Genomic DNA, 19,414 nt, shown 5'->3' with positions numbered 1-19,414 from the left:
AGTACGTACTTAGTTATATGGCTATGTTAGTCCCACGAGTTATGTTGAAATCTGGTCATGATATGCCTCTAATAGGTATGGGAGTAGCACCAATAGCACCAACATTACCACCAATTGACCAATCAGTCTCCATTTTTATTGATGCTATTGAAGCCAGTTAACGACGTTTTGACACCGCTGCTGCCTACGGCTCCAAGGAAGCACTTGGTCGAGCCGTGGCTAAAGCGTTACAACGGAGACTCATTAAGAGTCGTGAAGATGTTTTCATTACATCAAAGTTATGGTGCATCGAAACACACCCATGATTTTGTTCTTCCTATCCTCAAAAGATCTCTCATGTAAGTTTGCTTATATTGTCGATTTCAAATTCGAATAAAATAAAAACTTGTGGTAAATCAACATCTTCATCATCATTAGATTGTGAACCAATGGGAGGGGGAGAGGTCGACCCCTACCATGTAATATATATAAGCAAAAATTTACTTTCATTAGAGGGACATGGAACCTTGTCTATAATCTACAAAAGATGGTGTCATAGGCTCATAGCAATTTATATGTGGTAAAATTTCCTACTACATTTATGTGGTAATATTTCCTTTTTCGTCCATTCAAGATAGAATGACGATTATCTAAATTTGAAAATAATTTAATTTAACTTTCTCCTTTTTTCTTAATGACATATTTGTATAATCAAATAAATATTATATTGTATGTTTTAGATCACATATTTCAAAAATCTTATAGTCATACAAATAGAAAAAAAAAGGGAAAATTACACAACAAAGCAAACATATGATATGTATTTACGACAAACCAATATCTAAATTTGAAAATAATTTAATTTAACTTTCTCCTTTTTTCTTAATGACATATTTGTATAATCAAACAAATATTATATTGTATGTTTTAGTTCACATATTTCAAAAGTCTTATAGTCATACAAATAGAAAAAAAAGGGAAAATTACACAACAAAGCAAACATATGATATGTATTTACGACAAACCAATATCTAAATTTGAAAATAATTTAATTTAACTTTCTCCTTTTTTCTTAATGACATATTTGTATAATCAAACAAATATTATATTGTATGTTTTAGTTCACATATTTCAAAAGTCTTATAGTCATACAAATAGAAAAAAAAAAGGGAAAATTACACAACAAAGCAAACATATGATATGTATTTACGACAAACCACTACAATTTAAAACATTATAATTTATAGCTATATATAGGATTTTGTACCAAATTTCTCTCCCCTCTCTCTCTCCCCTTTCTCTATCCTTCTTGATACAACTATTTAACTATTTTTGTATTTTATATTTATTTAATATATTTTGTTATAAACTGTATTTTGTATTTATTTTGAATTGTTTTTGTATTTATTTAATGTATATAATTGTTTTTGTATTTATATAATGTATTTATTTTGCATTGTATTCCGTATTTATTAATTTGTATCATGTATCAATTGTATTCGAAATACAACGAATACAGCATGTATTCATCCTCTCGCCTCCCTCCTCCCTCTCTCGATCTCGCTCGCATCTCTTCTCCTAATATATGTTTATTTTGATACAAATCAGTTTGTATTTGTATTTTTTTCTCCGAAACCCGCAAAAAATACAAATGCATGGCAAATCAAAGTGTAGCTACGAATTGTAATGAGTGACAGCCATTCTATGTTCAAAATTATTTGCGGTAGAAAATACACCAATAAAGAGATCTAGTCTTTTTCGTGGAGGAAGAGGAGCTGATTTTAAGACTTCCAAGTCGTTTATATGCTCTGAATCCTCTGATGTTGGCAAACCACTTGCGACAACAGAAATTAATTTTATGAGCCATGGTTCCAAAGTCTGATAAGACATACATCCAAAATAAAGAAGATTCCAGTAAAACAGATAACCATTGTGATGATGCAGAAATATCCATACTAAAATTCCGAGGAAACAAAGAGGAGAAAAGGAAACATAGGAGGAAAAGATTACTTCACGGAAAGCAAAAGATGTTACGTGTCTTCCATCAACTGTCATCTGAATTCCTTCAGATCCTATTCTCAGAGTGTCAATCGAGAGATATCCTTGCTTGAAAGGAAAATATTTTCTTGATTTAGCCCCATCCTGAACCATGCTAGATTTATTTGTTGCAATGGCAAGCCGAGTAGACATGACATTGCCCACCATCTCATTGCATTGATCCAATTCATCCACTGATGAAAAGGTGAACAATGTTAGAAATAATACAATGAGCACAGGGTGAACAAGTGAGGACATCACTGAAGCTGAAAAAGATAATAAAAAGAAGCAAATAGAGAAAAGGGAAATCTCATCAAGACAAGCGGCAGAGAAAATGGAGGAGCAAAGGAGATAATGCAATTTTAGAAGTTGTTTCAATCCAAGGTATAAGACCAATCAGCTTTAAACAAGTTGGAGAAAAACTTTGCAGCAATGGAAAGATAAAACACTAAGTTGGTTAACAAAAGGGAGACAATTTTGTTATCAATATCAACAGGAAAGAGACAATGAAAGAGCATAATAGGCAAGGAGACCAATAAAAAAACGAAATTAGGAATCCTTTTTTATGGATAAGGAATGAAAATAGGAAATCCTATATATTTTAAATAGCAAAATTTTCCAAGAAAAATAAGCATTTAAAGAGAACAGACCATCTTCAGAATGTGTAATATAATATCAACTCACAAATTAAATTCCCATACATTTGTAGGATCTAGACCTCAACAGGTGACATCATCTTCAAGAATAATAATTTTATTTCCAAAAATGGCATGTCCAACATTCGATTTGCAGTTAATCCAGCACATAGGAGGATGCAGCATCGTTTCTAAAAAGCCGGTTGAAAAGAAATGCAGGAAAATGAGCTACAAAGCTTGAACTTGTACTTCAAGGAATGAACTCCCTTATGTGAAGAGGGAAAAAAACTATTACCTTTCTTACTCTTTTCATCTGATGGTTATGGACAGCGCTCCTCTTCACCCCAGTCATGTGCAATAGATCAGGTGTTTTGTACGATTACAGGATCCTCAGTTATTTTATCACCATGGAGTAGTGCAGAATAACAGGAGTGTCTGGTTCACCTGATAGTGGTTCACCAATCAAATATATCCAAAAGTTCCCAAGAAGACCATTTGGAATGGCAATTATTGTGATGGAAGAACCCTGAGTCAGACCACAAGGAAGCCGCAACTTAAAGCCACTAGCATCAAGTTCTGTAGCATTGGTTTTGCTAAGAAAATGACGACATCGGTTCTGTTTCCTTGCCGTAATTGAACTATCATTTGTATTGAGTTTGTCCCTCTCTACTGCACTCATGAGGTTGTTCCATGCAATAGTGGCTTCCTTAACTGCCTCTATACCATTAGGTAAGACTAGATCATGAGTAAACCTTTTCAATTGATACCTCCTGAGCTGACAGGTTCCTCTTGATAAAGAGATCAGAGACAACAATTTCAGCAGATATTACTCGAGTAATTTTTTCTGGATGATGAGCTGCATGTGGAGCCATAGAATTTATCTATTCAAGAGGATTTGTCATATTGAAGTAGAGAGAACTTGTAACATAGCTTTCCTTGACAAGTTTCCTCATCACACAGTATCCCAGGACCAAAAACATCAACAGGGATATAGTTAAAACACCACTGTACCATTTCTTCATTTCTATTCCCAATAAAACTATTAAATCATTTAACACTTAATTCAACGAATGTCAGACTAGATGAGCCCCAAGAGTAAACAGAACAGTGGCACCTGCAACAGATGCTAACAATTTAATAACTCATCTCATTATGTGCATATGCTAATGAGGAGAAAAGAACCACAACTAACTTGAAGAGTAACACCAAATCTTAATCATGTGAGTCCAGACTCCAGTGCTCAGTTTAGGTTATTAGTACAATGCAACAGCCAAAAAGAAACAATGCTTGTTTCTTCAGAACATCAAATAAGGCGCACAGTATTAAATTGTTCCCCATATTGGAGGCCAAATACCGATGGTAGGTGAGATGAAAAAAATGTCTAAATACAGGACTGGAAATTCATGTACACTGCCTAAGAAAACGTCGAACCTAGTTGATTGCCTGGCTGATGATCAATTTGAGGACATGTTCTTGAACATCAAAAGATGTAGTTTTCCAAGAATGAATTAAACACCTAAAGGACTTATGCTCTAATACAATTCCCCTGTCAGGGGATAATAGATTGAACAGAGAAGACGGTTCTAAATAAAGGACAAAAGTGCTCTAATGGAAAGAAGCAGTGTCTGCAGTTTATATAACTTGGAGAATTTTAAGTAGCACTTTAATATCAAAGACAAGACAAACGACAGATTCTGCCAAGCACACTAAGGCCAGCCAAGTCAAAAGAAAAAATTGGAAGATACTATGTAAACACAAATGAATCATAACTGTTCTATTTTGATGTACGAAGATGAAAATATTATCTTTTCTGCATCATATTCTTAGATTGAAAATAAAGGAAAAATAGAGACTCTCAAGTTAAATGATTAAACATCTATAAACCTGCCGTTTGACCATCCTAATAAGTTTCTGGTTCCCTTTCTGAGCGTAGTTAACCTTTATTAACAGGATCAGGAAAAGGAAAAAACAAAGAACGAACAATCTGCAGCAGCCAGGATCATGTACCAGTGAAAGAAATGGAAAGGAACATTGAGGGTGATCAGGAAAAGGAAAAGTATCAAACTTTATCTAAAACATATGAAGAGCTGAAAATTCTCTAAAATAAACATCCAAAGTACAAATTACAGATAACAGAATGGAAATATTGATAGATAATAACTAGATGCTAGTAAAAATATGATACTAGATTATTGTCCTGTCTTCTGAGAAAATTAAATGCTCATAAACTATTTCCAAGATTTTACACACTCAAATGCTATATTAAATTCTGCTTACTTTTCAATATATCAATATTTTAAACTAATATGTGCCACTGAAACCAGCACCTGAAGTTACAGACCAAACAATTAACATAATAGACAAAAACAATTTAGATGGGCACAATGCGCGAGAACCCTCAGTACTCAAATGCCAGTCTCCACCAGCTTTCAACTGCAGATCTCAATCTCAACTTCAAACACAACACGAAAGAGAAAAAAAAAAAACAGTGCAAATACCTAACCTAAAGACAATGAAAAAGTATAAGCTGTTTTGATTTGCTGTTCATACATTCGAGAAGGTTCACCTACTGTTTAGCATACCAAAATGCTTGAGCTGCTATTTATACATTTAGCATATCCAAATATTGATACACATTTAGCGTAGCATATTTCAGAACATTGATTGTTAAAGCCTTGTTCAATCTAAATATGCCTACACCAAAAAGGGCAAAGACAACAACATTATAAAGGACAAGCCGGCACAAGTTATACCAACATGAAAAAAATAATTGGTTGTGTAGGACGTGCAACGAAAAGATAGATCTAAAGATGACACCAGTTGATCATGCATGCAAAAAGAAAAAAAAATGTTAATATTAAGTGCATACTTCATATTTTATTCAATGATGCTATCTATTAAATATTCCTGCACTTCTCTACTTATTCAATAAATAAAAGTAATACTTTCATGGATTTTTTCATGTTTAAATAAAAAGAAAAAGTTATTTCCGATATAATATAGGAATGTGATATTCAAATACATATACACATTGTTTAACAATTTTTGTATGATTTTTTTAAAAAAATTATACTATTGATATAAGTTACACACATATATTTTAAAAATAAAGTAATCTAAAACATATCGTAGAGATATATATATATATATATAAGGTATTAGATAATTAATAGTTAAGAAATTATAAAATATATGATAAGAGATATTAGGATAACTAATAATTAAACAATCATAAAATATTTCGTAAAAAGAAAATATATTTTAAAAATTAAATAGTTCTAAAATATATAGTATAAGGAAAATATATTATTAAAGTACTAAGGTTTTGTCTCATCAACATTTATATATTTTTTTATATTCTTAAGTTAAATGTTATTGGACAAAAAATGAGTATTTAAGAAAAAATGTGTGTTGATTTACTTTTTTCCTTTTATTGTTAAGCTGGAATGGAAGGAAAATAGCAAAGATACATGTTGGGATATAATCCCATACTAGTTGTCTATAGTGAAGTATCTTTGCATAAAATTCTTAACTTTATTGCTATTTGTAAAAAAAAAAACGTAGGTAGTTTTCTTTCTTTTTAATAATTGGTTTTACATATTTTCTACAAACTTCAATATATATTCAATAAATTTTGAAGATTATTTTTAAATAATAATTTTTAAATGTATTTTATTATTTTTATTTTTTTAATTATTTTTAAAAAGCTATTCTTCATTAGTATTTTTTATGTGACTATTATTTACGTAAGCCAAGTTGGATAAAGTTAAATTTGAGGTAAGTATATCAATTCATATGTATTATATATAATGTAAAATCTCATGATAGATGACTTTTAGTTTTCTTTTATCGCAACTTCAGATTGTCATCTTTTTCTTTACTATAATCCTTTTTTTGTTATTAATTTGTTGAAAGTAGCTGTGTTATACTATTATTATGTTTGTAGTTCATTTTTCCTTTACTAAATTGTTTAGAGTTTGTTTTATATATCAATACCAACATAGTTTTGACTTTTGATATTGTAAAGCTCCGCAACTTCTAAGCATAGATCCGGATAATCCTCCGTGTGAACATAGGCCCAAACTCGATGCCTTCTAAGTTGAGCATAGATGTTAAGATCCTTTCCTAGGTAATTGAAGTGTATTAGATGTGGTTTAGGGTCATAAGGAACCTCAAACACCAAGTAAGTTCAAAGCATTCCTATCAACTAAGTTTTTGCATGAGTTCATATAAGGGTCAACTTCAAACGATCATATCTCTCAGCATACAAAGAGTTAGGTGGACCATTACCTATCAAATTAAAGGTCTATGAGTCTTCTTTCCAACGCCACTAATTTGCATCAATTGAAGTTTGGATTAAAAAGTTATGTCCATTTTAATGGGTACTGTCTTGCCGCGCACCGGCCGCACGCCTGAGGCATTTTCCACTCCCTAGCGCAACGAGGCAGTGGCTACTACCCTCTCCACGCATTGGACTAGCGCCCAAAATGTTTTCCGCGCACCAGCACGGGCCTGAATCTTTTTAATAACCCCCAAAAGACTTAATTCATCTTCCTATTTCAAATATTTACCCTAAAAAGAGAAGTTCTCAAGAAACTAACTCCCTCCAAGGTTCATCCATCATCCAAGGTAAGATTTGACCATGGAATTCCATAATTTCTTTATCTTAACACTAATTAATATCTTTTACCCATGGAATTTATAGGTTTTCAAGAAAATCCACCTCTAAGGTTCAAGAAACAGATTCTTGCCATCTCTTCCTCCAAAGATCTCACCTTTCTCAAGAATTAGGAATGTATAAGGTATGTAAGTCTAATCAAAACATTGGACTGCGTTCGTCCACGCGCCTTACATCTTCATTCAGTCTAGATTGAGTTTGAGTTTAGTTTTGATCCCGTTTGATTGAGTTCTTGAGTTGTTTAGAAAATTCCATATTGAATTCCTTATATATATATATATATATATATATATATATATATATAAGTATACTATGATGATTCCCATGATTTGAGTTCTTGAATTACTGTTCATGATTCCATTTCCTTGAACCCCAGTTGAGTTGATGATTGTTGCACTAATATGGATTTATTTCGAGTTGATGAGAATGATTTTCATGCATTTTAATGAATTATGATTTTAAATTGAGTCCACACATATTTGAATGAGGTTTGAAAGAGAAGGAGCATTGATACTAAATGAGATGAGTGCTGAGTTAAATGACTAATTTGAGATAGAATCTTGAGGAGTTGTGAATGAATCAAAAGTATGTTTTAAACAAAAAAGTTTGATGATTGAGATGAGTTGAGTTGACGAGTGTCCAATGAGACTACATGAGTTGATTTGAATGAATTAATTGAGTATATGAGCATATTGAGTCCTATGGGAGTGGTATTGAGCACTGATTTGGGTAAGAATAGATAACAACTCAAACTCCATAAACTACATTGTCAGCATAGGATAGAGGCTATGCCTCTCAAGTTCCAAAATGATGGACTTTGATTGATTGTGGATCTATTGAGGTTGATCGTCCCTTATCTTGGCAAGGTATTGGACAACTGCGGCAACTCCAGTGCAAAATATTGTATCATTACTAGCTCATATGTGATGATTGTCTGTTAGAGAAATTTCTAAAATGAATGGTTTTGATCTAGTTGAGTTTCATATCATTAAGTCTACTTTCAAGTATTATTTATTATAACTTGCATATTGTTTTGAATTGATTGGAGTTACCTTTGAGTCGAGTTCCTTAGTTGAATCTTTTGAGTCGGGTCATTTGATGCTGAGTATTGTTGATCGTATTTCCTTTAGCTATTTTACATACTCATACATTCCATGTACTTACACTATTTGGCCTGCATCATTTTATGATGTAGTTGCAGGTGTTAGGGATCATCAACATGCACTCTGTTGAAGATCTATTTCCTTCCTGATAGTGAGACCTCTTTGATTTCGGAGGGATCATATTTATTTCATTTATTATTTATGAGAATTTCTTTTTGAGGTAGCCATGGGTTTGTCTCGGCACCTTTGGCACCTTCTTGACAGTCGATAGAGTCTTCATAGACAGAGCCAAGGTTGTGTTAGAATGGTACTTTCAGAGTCTTTTTAAATTACCTTTAGTATTAATTTTATGAGTATGAGTTATTGTGTGCTTTGATTATTTTAAACTATTAATTACAAGATTGACTTGACTTTTAAAACCACCATTTATTGAGATATTGATGTGTTAGCCCATGTGAATGTCATTATTTGAGTTATTTTAATTCTTCTATGATGTGATTGGATGAGTGATCAAATCAAGTGGTTCACTTGGGGCCAGCAATGTCTCTGAGTACCATCCACGCCTAGGGTACCTTCTCGGGGCGTGACAAACTTGATATCAAGGCATTTATGAAGCCGTTTTTAGTAGACTCTGTCTTATGGGTGTGTCATGCACCACACTTATAATTAGGAGGCTAGAGGACATTAGGAATTGTCTCACTTATTTCATACTCTGAGTTCGTTCTATAGAGTTTAACTCTATAAAAGTTCCTTTCTAATTCATGCGTTACACATTGTAGATCATGACTCCTAAATGTACCGCCATCAAGAGGAATGCCCTCACCCTTTGTGGTAAGAACTGGGGATCGACCTGCCCGGTATACTGAGGTGCCTAATATACCTACTACTCAGCCCACTCCTACTTTAAAGGAAGATTTCAGAGAAGCTATTGCCATGCTCACTCAGTTGGTAGCTGCCCAGAGGGGTAACTAGAGTTCACCAGCTCTTAGCTTTAGCTCTCTTCTATAAGGATTAGATATTTCTTGAGGATGAACCCCCTGATCTTTACATGATCTAAGATTGAGGAGGACCCCCAGAACTTCATTAATGAGATATGGAAGATACTGAAACAATGCATGCTACTGAATTTGAGGGAGTTGAGTTGTTTTCCTATCAGCTCAAGGATGTGGCCAACGTGTGGTACAACCAGTGGAGGAAGGTAGAGGCGAGGATACGGAGCTTGCTATTTGGGATGAGTTTTAAGGGTGCCTTCCTTGATCACTTCTTTCCTACAGAATTGAGGGAAGCTAAAGTTGAAGAGTTTGTAAACCTAAAGCAAGAGGGGATGACGGTAAAAGAGTATAGTCTTAAGTTCATCCAGCTGTCTAGATATTGTCTGGAGATGGTCCTAGATATGAGGTCTAAGGTGAGGAAGCTCATCTCTGGTTTGGGAAAGCATGTGAAGAAGGAGTGTAAGGCATTACTATTTATTTTAAACATAAATATTTCTAGGCTTATGGTGTATGCTCAGTTGGTTGAGGATGATAAGAAGAAAGACAGAGAAGAGCACTTGAGCAAGAAAGCCAAGTTAGTTGGGCATGAGAATGAGCATAAACAAGGTAAGGGCAATAAGTCATTCTTTCAAAAGAGGTCTTCTAACTATGCTCCATCGACAGCAAGTGCACCTGCCCCCAGCCACAGGTATTATCAACCATTGCATAACCACCAGAATTTCAGAGCTCAGGGTTCTCAATCCCATGGGAGTGTGACTCAAGGTTTGAAAAGAAAGTCACCTTGTAGCAAGTGTGGTAAACTCTATTCGGGAGAGTGAAGAAATGGCATCAATAGGTACTATAAATGTGATAAGATAGACTATTTTTAGAGGGAGTTTCTAATATGAGGTGACAAATCCCAATCCTTTATTGCAACACCCCCTGTTCGAGGTAATCAGAGAGGTACTACTTCAAGTACATGAAGAGGTTCAAACTATTTGTATGTTATGGCTAGTCGTTAGGATTAGGAGAACTCACCAAACATTGTTATTGGTATGCTCCAAGTCTTTACTTTTGATGTTTAAACTTTTCTTGATCTGGGTGCCATATTGTATTTTGTAACCTCTTATGTGGCTAATAAGTTTGAGATCCTCCCAGAGCATCTTCTTGAGCCTTTCAGTGTTTCTACTCCTGTTAGTGAGTCTATTCTAGCTAAGAGGGTTTATAGAGATTGTCTTGTATCCATCTATTACAGAGATACCATGGTTAACTTAGTTGAGTTAGACATGGTTGATTTTGATGTTATTCTTGGCATGGACTGGCTTTATGCCTGTTATGCCTCAGTTGATTGTAGAACTTGAGTTGTCAAGTTTTAATTTCTGAATGAACCTATCATAGAGTGGAAGGGTAGTCCAGTAGTGCCTAAGGATAAGTTCATATCATACCTTAGGGACAGAAAGTTAATCTCCAAGGGTTGTATCTATTATATAGTTCGAGTTAGAGATGATAGTATGGAAGCTCCATCCCTTGAGACTATTCCCATTATTAATGAGTTTCCCAAAGCTTTCCGTGATGATCTGCCCGGAGTCCCTCTTGATAGGGAGATCGACTTTGGGATTGATTTTCTTCCTGATATGCAGCCTATCTCTATTCTTCCATATAGAATGGCTCCCGTTGAGTTGAAAGAGAAGTTGAAAGATCTCTTAGACAAAGGATTTATTAGGCTGAGTATCTCACTTTGGGGCGCTCTTATTCTTTTCGTGCGGAATAAAGATATTCCCTCAGGATGTGTATCGACTATCATCAGTTGAAAAAGGTCACCATTAAGAATAAGTATCCTCTTCCCAAGATAGTGTACCACTTGTTTCTCAAAAGTAAACTTCAGATGAGGCTATCATTATTTGAAAGTGAGAGAATATGATATCCCAAAGACTATTTTTTGGATTCGATATGGTTACTTTGAGTTTCTTGTTATGTCCTTTGGATTGACTAACACTCATACAATATTTATGGGATTGATGAATCGAGTGTTCAAATAATATTTGGACATGTTTGTGATTGTGTTTATCGATGACATGTTGATTTACTCCATAAATGAGAAGTAGCATGCCAATTATCTTAGAATTGTTCTTCAGACTCTCAAAGATAGAGAGTTGTATGATAAGTTTTTGAAGTGTGAATTTTATTGCTTCAGTGGCTTTCTTAGGCCATGTTTTATTTGAGAAGGGTATACGAGTTGATTCGTAGAAGATTGAGGCAGTAAAGAACTGGCCCAGACCTATATCCCCAACTAACATAATAAGTTTTTTGGATTTGGCTGGTTACTATAGAAGGTTCGTAGAGGGATTCTCATCTATATTGTCTCCATTAACTAAACTAATATAGGAGAAGTCTTAGTTCCAATGGTCAGACGCTTGTAAGAAAAGTTTTCAGGAGTTGAAGACCTGATTGACTATTGCTTCAGTTTTATCCCTACCTGAGGGAACCAATAGGTTATTTATCTATTATGACTTATCCAGAGTTGGGTTGGGTTTTGTATTGATGTAGAAGGGTAAGGTTATTACGTATGCTTCTAGGTAGCTTAAGATTCATGAGAGGAACTACCCAACTTACGACCTTGAGTTGGCAGCCGTAGTTTTTGCTCTCAATATTTGGTATCACTATCTCTATGGTGTGCATGTTGATGTGTTTACTGATCACAAGAGCCTGCAATATGTGTTTAGTCAGAAGGAGCTGAATCTGAAGTAGAGGAGATGGCTTGAGTTGCTCAAAAATTATGATATGAGTATTCTTTACCACCCAGGTAAAGCTAATATGGTTTCTGATGCTCTTAGCAGGTTATCTATGAGGAGCACTGCCCATATGGAGGAGGGAAAGAAAGAGTTAGCTAAAGAGGTGCATAGACTTGTACGTTTGGGAGTGCAACTCTTTAAATCTAGTGAAGGGCGTGCTACTGTTCAGAATGGGGCTGAATCATCTCTAGTTGCCGAGGTGAAAGAAAAGAAAGATCAAGATCCCATTCTCATTTAGTTGAAAGATGATGTCCATAAGCAAAAGGTGACGACATTCGCCAAAAGGGGGAGATAGAGTGTTAAGATATCAAGAAAGATTGTATGTTCCATTTATTGATGGAATTCGAGAGAGGATCATGGTAGAGGCCCATAGCTCCAGGTATTCCATCCATCTAGGTTCTACAAAGATGTACCATGACTTGAGAGAAGTATATTGGTGGAGTGGAATAAAGAGAGATATAACAAAGTTCGTGTCTAGGTGCCCAAATTGCCAACTAGTGAAAATTGAGCATCAAATGTCTTGTGGTGTGGTTCAGAACATTTAGATTCCAAAATGGAAGTGGAAGATGATCAATATGGTTTTCATTACGGGCTTATCGCGATCTCAGAGAAAAAATGATTCAATTTGGGTGAGTGTGGATAGAATGACCAAATTAGCGCCCTTCTTATCCGTTAAGACTACAGACAAAATAAAGGATTATGCAAGGTTGTATATTCGAGAGATAGTCAAATTGCATGGAATTCCCTTGTCCATCATCTCAGATAGAGGTACCCAATTTATTGCACAGTTTTGAAAGTCCTTCCAGAAAGGTTTGGGTTCGAAGGTGAATCTTAGCACTTCTTATCACCCACAGATAGACGTTCAAATAGAGAACACTATTCAAACTCTTAAGTATATGTTGACAGTTGTGTCATCGATTTTAAGGGTAATTGGGATGACTACTTTCCACTTATTGAGTTTTCTTATAATAACATTTTTCATTCAAGCATTCAAATGGCTCCATATGAAGCTCTTTATGGAGGAGGCGCAGATCGCCAATTGGATGGTTTGAGGTTGGTGAGGCTGGGTTGATAGGGCCAGACTTAGTTCATCAGGCTATGAAAAAAGTGAAGATTATCCAAGAAAGGTTGAAAACTGTGCAAAGTCGTCAAAAATTCTACATTGATGTTAGGAGAAGAGACTTAGAGTTTGAGGTAAATGATTGGGTGTATTTAAAAGTTTCCCCCTTGAAAGGTGTTATGATATTTGGGAAGAAAGGTAAACTGAGTCCCCGTTACATTGGTCCTTATCAGATTATCAAGAGAGTTGGCAATGTCGTTTATCCGGTGTTCTATATTTCCATGCTTAAGAAATGCTTGGGAGATTCTTCACTCATTGTTCCTACAGCAAAAATTTGAGTGAAAGATAATTTGTCTTATGAGGAAGTTCTTGCCCAAATTTTTGATCGTCAGGTTCGTAAATTGAGGACCAAAGAGGTCACTTTAATCAAAGTCTTATGAAGGAATCAGTTTATTGAGGAGGCTACATGGGGATCCAAGGATGATATGAAATCTAAGTACCCGCATCTATTAGTCCCTCCTTGTGCCAATATTGAAGGTACTATTCCTATTCCTATCTCTGAGTTAGTACCTTCTTGAGTTTGAGTAATTGAGTGAGTTATTCTTGAGTTTGAGCCTTTTGAGTTCTTGTATAATATTTTTACATTGAGTAAATTCTTAGCTTGGTGATCATTCGAGGATGAATGATCCCAAAGAGGAGATATTGTAACGCTCCACAACTTCTAAGCATAAATTCGGACAATCCTCCGTGTGTATATAGGACCGAACCCGATGCCTTCTAAGTTGAGCATAGATGTTAAAATCCTTTACTAGGTAATTGAAGTGTATTGGATGTGGTTTAGGGTCATAAGAAACCTCAAATACCAAGTAATTTAAAAGCATTCCTATCGGCTACGTTATCGTGTGATTTCATATAAGTGTCAACTTCAAATGACCATATCTCTCAACATACAGAGAGTTCGGTGGACCATTACCTATCAAATTAAAGGTCTATGAGTTTTTTCTCCAACTCCACCAAGTGTGCATCAATTGGAGTTCAGAGTAAAAAATTATGCCCATTTTATTGGGTACTATCTTGCCACACGCCATCTTCGAGCCCGAGGTATTTTCCACACGCTAGCGCAATGAGGCAGTGGCTATTTCCCTCTCCGCATGTTGGACAGGCACCCGAAGCATTTTCTGAGTGTCAGCACAGGCCTGAGGCTTTTTAATAACCCCCAAAGACTTAATTCATCTTCCTAGTTCAAATATTTATCCTAGAAAGAGAAGTTCTCAAGAAACTAACTCCCTCCAAGGTTCATCCATCATACAAGGTAAGATTTGACCATGAAATCCCATAATTTCTTCATCTTAACACCAATTAATATCTTTTACCCATGGAATCTATATGTTTTCAAGAAAATCCACCTCTAAGGTTAAAAACATGGATTCTTGCCATCTCTTCCTCTAAAAATCTCACCTTTCTCAAGAATTAGGAGCGTATAAGATATATAAGGCTAATCACAATGATGGACTGAGTTCGTCCACGTGCCCTACATCTTCATTCTGTCCAGATTGAGTTTGAGTAGAATTTTGTTCTCGTTTGATTGAGTTCTTGAGTTGTTTATGAAATTCCCTATTGAATTTCTCTTATATATATATATAAACATATATATATACATATATATTTATATATTCACATGATTTGAGTTCTTGAATTACTATTCATGATTCCATTACCATAAACCAGTTGAGTTGATAGTTGTCGCACTAATATGCATTTATTTTGAGTTAACGAGAATGGTTTTCATGCATTTTAACGAATTATGATTTTAAACTGAGTATACTCATATTTGAATGAGGTTTGAAAGAGCATGAACATTGAGATTAAATGAGTTGATTACTTAGTTAAATGATTGATTTGAGATAGAGTCTTAAAGAGTTGTGAATGAGTCGAAAGCATGTTTTAAAAAAAAAGTTTGATGATTGAGATGAGGTGAGTTGACGAGAGTCCAATAAGACTATATGAATTGATTAAGTATATGAGCGTATTGAGTCCTATGGGAGTGGTATTGAGCACCAATTTGGGTAAGAGTAAATAATAACTCGAATCCCATAAACTATGTCGCTAGCATAGGATTGAGGCTATGCCTCTCAAGTTCCAAAATGATGGACTTTGATTTATTGAGGATAAATTGAGGTTGATTGTCCCTTACCTTGGCAAGGTATTGGAGGACTACGACAACATCAGTGCAAAGCATTGTATCATCACTAGCTCATAAGTGATGGTTGTCGATTAGGAAAACTTCCTAAAATGAATGGTTTTGATTTGGTTGAGTTGCATATCATTGAGTCTACTTTCAAAGCATTATTTATTATAACTTGCATATTGCTTTGAGTTGATTGGAGTTACCTTTGTGTTGAGTTCCTTGAGTTGAGTCATTTGATGTTGGGTAATGTTGATCATATTTCCTTCAGCTATTTTATATACTCGTACATTCCATGTACTGAAGACATTTGGCCTACATCATTTTATAATGCAGATACAGGTTCTAGGGATCATCAACAGGCACTCCGTTGAAGATTTATTTCCTTCCTGATAGTGGTGAGATCTCCTTGCTTTCGGAGGGATCATATTTATTTCATTTATTATTTATGAGTAGTTCTTTTTGAGATAGTCATGAGCTTGTCTCAGCACCTTCTTGATAGTCAATAGAGGCTTGATAGACAGAGTCAAGGTTGAGTTAGAATGGTACTTTCAAAGTTCATTTTTAAACCACCTTTAGTATTGATTTTATGAGTATGAGTTACTATATACTTTGAGTATTTTAAACTATTAATTATGGGATTGACTTGACTTTTAAAACCACCCCTTTATTGAGTTGTTGATGTGTTAGTCCAATCGAGTGTCATTATTTGAGTTATTTCAAGTCTTTCGTTGATGTGATTGAATGAGTCGTCGGACCAAGTGGTTTTCTTGGGGCCAACAATGGTCTCCGAGTGCCGGCCACGCCTAGGGTACCCTCTCGGGGAGTGACCGATATCAATGAAAAAATTTGTTTGCTATATTTAATTTTTCTCCTTTATTGTTAGTGTGATGATTAGTTATCACGTTCCTCTTTAAGTACACTTTTATGTTAAGAATTTTATATTTTTTTTACAAAATATTCTACTTAATAATATATAATATGATTTACACACAATAATTAAATTTTTTATGTATATTTTATTAATTAACGTGATACACACGTGCAAAACACGTACTCTTAACTAGTTAAAAAGTACTAATACATTTGACATAAGTCATAAATTTAATTTAATATCACAATTTTTTTTTATTGTTTTAATTTTTTTAAAGTTAAATTAGGATATTCTTTTTAAAATAAAAGAAGTATATTTTTAAGTGCAATCTTTAAGACCCGTTTATTCATATATATTTTCACCCTCACCTTCACTCAACGGTAAAAAAGAAAAAATGAAGTTAATTTTGATTGGACCAGCTGTAGTGTAACGCCTATAGTCTCTTTCAAAAAAAAGTGAAGTTTAAAAGTTCAAGCTTAGAAAATGAACTTAGTTTGAAAAAATCTTACCTATTCCCCAAATCTAATTTCTTTGCCACATTTTTTGTCAAAAAAGTAAACCTAGTGGCCTCGTTAATAGTGCATTAGCCTATACAATTTTTACATTTTATTGACTATGGAGAATCCCTTGATTACGATATGTTGAGCAATTTCAGAATATAATGATTTGGATGTCTTCCATTATATATTTTTTCGTTTTATTTTTACATGGTACTATTTCACTTGACATGATGGGATAAGAGTGAGTGCATAAAATTTCGAGATTGATATATTTGTAGGACTGAGACCACATGCCTAATCATACAATCTCCTCTATTATAGTGAAATTCTACTTAAAAGTTGTACCATAACCTTGCCAAAAACAGTCAGACAAAGCACATGAAACAAAGCTTAGTGAAACCCCAAAATTGATTTCCATGTATATCGATGTTTTTCACTTCATCTACTATACAATCTGCACGTTATATTTACACTAGCACCATGAAAATGGTACCTTCTACCCTTTCCAATCTTCTTTATAGAAAGTTAAATTCAGCTGAAAAGAATGACTTACCTGTCATCCGTGAAATTATTACAGGTAAGCCCAAATAGTTTCAAAAAATATGAGCAACTAATGAAGCGGTAAGATACCCTACATATTGCATAAAAAAAGCATAGAATGTCTAGATTATTATATAAAAGATAGACTAACAAAAGAAAGAATAGAGGAAAATCATTAGCAAGGGCTCCTATTATGACAAAATAGAGATTCATCAAACTTGGTATACAATGCTTTCAAACTTGGAGATCAAATTAAAACGTGGATTGTGATATGGAAATTCACTTTCATAAGGGAACAAACCACAAAATTTCTAAAACTAGAGCTTAAGGACTTCAATGAAATAATTCTTCAAACATTAGCAGCTGACGAAACTGGAACGAACTGTGCTTTTTCTTGAGCACTAAATTTTAGATTGAGCACATCAACCAATAGCAACCCCGTTCTCCCTACTACACATGCAAGTTCTTAGCAAATAGTAAAATGGTAATTGTTATTTTTGTTGGGAAAGATAATACAATATTGATATTGGACTAGAATTATAAAGTAGTAAATAAATTATTACAAATTCTGTGTCGTGGAAAGCCACTACCTTGAAAGAAATTTCGGCCCGACTCCAGTGCAGATCGTTGTAGCCGGTCGCTCTCCAAGGTTCTACAGTTACTTTCAAACACGTGCACTCGTGGGTGAAAGTTTGGAGTTGCACAAAAGCTATTGCCCAGAAATTCACAAAAAATAGGAAGAATTATTATTTGAGACAATAAAGGAATTGATGAAAGAGAGAGTAAATGAAAGAAAGGCTTTTTTATTTTTCTTCCATATGTTTAGCTCACAAATGATACTCCTTAAATACAAAAATCATTTACGTTTTCATCCATCAGAAGAACGTAAGAAACTAACGTATAATTAATGTGATGAAACATTACTCTTACTTTTAATGACATTTGTCATAATGCAAAGTAACTTAAGCCTTCTGAATAGTTTTCTTATTTTCTTACGAAGTTAAGAAATTGTCACTTGAATAAAGGTGAACCATTTATGAGGAAGTAACTCTCCCATTTCACATATACTTATTTCTTAGGAATGTTCACATAGATTAATTACGGAGAGTTAAAAGATGTTATTTATCATTTGCATTAAATAAAAAAGGAATAATATCCACAATCCCCCACTAATGCAAAGATAAAGAATAGGAACAATTCTGGGCAAGCGAAAGGAACATGTACTCAAGTATCAATATCTTTCGATTTGAATTGACAGTTAGTGAAATGAGGCAACAATAAATATCCATAAATTGAAGTATTCTTGAACTAAATGGAAATAAGTTGAGACCCCCATAACTCATACTATATCCTTGATTTTATGCAAACTCCGCGATACTAACAAAGTGCTTTTATGGTCATGCACACACACCTTGGGTCTTTTGAGTGCTCTAGAAAGATGACCCAATTTCATAAAAGACGACCAAACCTTTACACTACTCACGTAGGTGATTCCATCAATTCTATCTCAAATAGACCACCTTAAGGCTATTGAATTATTAAGACCAAAATAATATCAACCTTATAAAACACTGCCTCACACCATAGGGATGGAAAATGTGGTGTATATTAAGGCCAAATGGGTCCACCACACTATCTCAATAAATGAGCTTTAGCCCTATCCCCCTCGATGTTTCAAGGATTATTTTCCTTTCCAAACCCTTGGTCATAGGATTAGCTAAATTTCTTTCGAACCTTACATATTCCAAGAAAATAACATCCAGTTTCAACAACTGTTTAACTGTACCATGTCTGATGCGAATATGTCTCTTTTTTCCATTGTACGCACTATTTTTGGCCATCCCTATTGCTGCTTGTGAGTCATAATGAAGAGAAACTGGTGAATTTTGTCTTTCCCATAACAACATATCTGCCAAAAGATTTCTCAACCACTCAACTTCTTTCCCTACCAACTCGAGAGCAATGAATTCAGATTCCATGGTAGATCGTGCTATACAAGTTTGTTTGGAAGACTTCCAACAAATAGCACCTGCACCCAAAGTAAACACATAGCCACTGGT

At 34.5% G+C, this 19,414-nt stretch overlaps 1 pseudogene; it reads right to left on the bottom strand.

Annotated features, from left to right (window-relative positions):
• Nucleotides 1-1,653: 1,653 nt before the first annotated feature.
• On the bottom strand, nucleotides 1,654-3,673 carry LOC129883474 (beta-1,3-galactosyltransferase GALT1-like; annotated as a pseudogene).
• Nucleotides 3,674-19,414: the final 15,741 nt, after the last annotated feature.

This window comes from Solanum dulcamara, chromosome 3, assembly GCF_947179165.1.
Source record: "Solanum dulcamara chromosome 3, daSolDulc1.2, whole genome shotgun sequence".
NCBI lineage: Eukaryota > Viridiplantae > Streptophyta > Magnoliopsida > Solanales > Solanaceae > Solanum > Solanum dulcamara.
Note: the sequence above shows the minus strand (reverse complement) of the source record. Positions and strands in the feature narration are given on the sequence as shown.